Raw genomic sequence first — 3,018 nt, 5'->3', positions numbered from 1 at the left:
ACTCGGACCACAAGATCCCTCTGATCCTCCACACTGCCAACAGTCTTACCATTAATACTATATTCTGCCATCATATTTGACCTACCAAAATGAACCACCTCACATTTATCTGGGTTGAAGTCCATTTTGCCAAATCTCAGCCCAGTTTCGCATCCTATCAATATCCCGCTATAACTTCTGACAACACAACGCCCCCAACCTTTGTGTCATCAGCAAATTTACGAACCCATCCCTCCAGTTCCTCATCCAGTTCATTTATTCAAATCACAAAGAGTTGGGGTCCCAGAACAGATCCCTGAGTCACACCACTGGTCACCGACCTCCATGCAGAATATGACCCATCTACAACCAGTCACTGTCTTTTGTGGACAAGCCAGTTCTGGATCCACAAAGCAATGTCCTCTTGGATCCAATGCCTTCTTATTTTCTCAGTAAGCATTGCATGGGGTACCTTGTTAAAGATCTGAAAATCCAAGCAAATAACATCCACTGCCTCTGCTTTATCTATCTTGCCTGCTATTTCCTCAAAGTATTCCAAGAGATTTGTCAGACACGATTTCCTCTAAAGGAATCCTGCTGACTTTGGCCGACTTCATCATCTGTCCCCAAAAAACTCACCCTTAATACACTATAACATCTCCCTGACCACTGAGGTCAGACTAACTGTCCTATACTTTCCTTTCTTTTGCCTCCCTCTCTTATTAAAGAGTGGAGTGCCATTTGCAACCTTCTAGTCCACCGGATCCGTTCCAAAATCGAGTGATTCTTGATAGATCATTACTCATTACTTTAAGAGAAAACTAAGGGCGAACTTTTTCATTCAGAGGCAGGGAGAGTGTACAACGAGCTGCCAGGGCAAGTAACAGGGATAATTTCAACCTTTAAGAGAAGTTTACATAGGTCCATGGATGAGGAGGATATGAAGAGCTATGGTCTAGGTGGAAGTTGTTGGAAATTGGCAGATTAATGCTTTGGCATGGACTAGATTGGCCGAATGGCATTTTCCTGTGTTGTGGTATTCTATGACTCTAATGCCTTCACAATCTCTTCAGCTACCTCTTTCTGAACACTGGGGTGTTCACGTTCTGGTCCAGGAGTCTTATCTACCTTCAGGCCTTTCAGTTTCCAAAACACCTTCTTTCCTTGGTAAAAGCATATATCTTCACTTCTGCCCCAGATACTCCTGAATGTTTGGCATTTATGTCATAAATCTAATTACACAATTGTAGTGGGTATCTTCAATCTGCAGGAGAATTGGGAAAGTCAGATCGCAAGAGAGGGAATGTATTGAATGCTTACGAAATGGCTTTTTAAAGCAGCTGATATTTGAGCCTACTCGGGGAACTGCTATCTTAAATTGGGTATCATGTAATAACCCAGATCTTATTAGGGAGGTTAATGTAAAGGAACCATTAGAAGGCAGTGATCATAATATGATTGAATTCCTACTGCAATCTGTGAGGGAGGAGCATGGGTCACATGCATAGTATCACAATGGAATAAAGGGAATTACAGAGGCATGAGAGAGGTGATTCCCCAGGTGGATTGGAGAAGGATACTGGTGGGGATGACGCCAGAGCAGAAATGGCTGACGTTTCTGAGAATAGTTCATAATGTACAGGATAGATGTGTCCCGACGAAGTAGATCTCAAACAGCGGGGCTAGGCTACCGTGGCTGACAAAGGAAGTTAAGGACTGTTTAAAAGCTAAGGAAAATGCATATAGGGAAAGTGATTAGCAAGCTAGATAATTGGGCAGCTTTTAAAATCCAACAACAGGCAACTGAAAGAAGCTATATGAAGGGGTAAGATGACATATGAGAGCAAACTAGACAATAATATAAACCATTATAAAATTGCAAAATGGAGATGAGTTTATATTGGACCACTGGAAAATGATGCTAGTGGGGTAGAAATGGGGAAGAGATGGTAGGGACTTTGCATCCATCTTCTCTGTTGGAAGACACTGGCAGTGTGCCAGAGATCTGTGAGTGTGAGCAGGAGTACAAAGAAAAACGTGCTAGCCAAACTCAGGTTCTTGAAGTGGATAAGTCAACTGGCCCAGATGGACTACATCCCAGAGTCCTGAGAGAGGTTGCTGAAGAGATAACAGATGCATTGGTCATGACCTGTCAAGAATCACTTGATTCTGGCATGGTGCTGGAGGACAGGAAGATTGCAAATGTCAATCCACTCTTTGAAAAGGGAAGAAGGTAAAAGGCAAATTATAGTCCAGTTAGCCTAACCTCAGTGGCTGGGAAAGTGTTTTGAGCCTATCAGAACAGATGAGGTTTTGGGGTACTAGGAGACTAATGATAAAATAGGTCAAAGCCAGCATAGCGTCTGTACAGGGAAATCTTGCCAGACAAATCTGTTAATAGTTCTTTGAGGAAGTAATAACCAGGATGGACAAATGAGGGGCAGTGGATATTGTTTACTTGGGTTTTCAGAAGGCATCTGATAGGTGTCACACATGAGACTGCTTAATAGGATAATAATCAGAAGAAATACTGGCATGGACAGAGGAATGGCTGACAGCCAAGAGGCAGCGAGTGGGAATAAAAGGGGCCTTTTCTGGTTGGGTCACAGTGACAACTGGTCTTCAGGGGTCGGTATTCGGTCCGCTACTTTTCACATTGTTTGTCAGTGATTCGGATAATGGAACTGATGGCTTTTTGGCTTTCTGCGGATGATACAGAGATAGGTGGAGGCATTGGTACTGCTGAGGAAGCAATGCGATTGCAGAAGGACACAGACAAATTTGAAGAATGGGCAAAAAGGTGGCAGATGAAATACAATATTGGATAATGCATTTTGGCAAAAGGAACAATAGTGAACTATGATCTGATTGGGAGAAGATTCAAACAACAAAAGTATAGATGGAAATATGAGTCCTCGAGCAAGACTCCCAGAAGGTTAATTTACAGGTTGAGTCTGTGGTAAAGAAGGCAAATGCAATGCTGGCATTTATTCAAAGTGAAGTAGAATATATGAGCACAGAGACAATGCTGGTACTTTA

Source organism: Mobula birostris, chromosome 13, assembly GCF_030028105.1.
Source record: "Mobula birostris isolate sMobBir1 chromosome 13, sMobBir1.hap1, whole genome shotgun sequence".
Classification (NCBI taxonomy): domain Eukaryota; kingdom Metazoa; phylum Chordata; class Chondrichthyes; order Myliobatiformes; family Myliobatidae; genus Mobula; species Mobula birostris.
The sequence above is the reverse complement of the archived record's forward strand: the minus strand, read 5'-3'. Positions refer to the sequence as shown.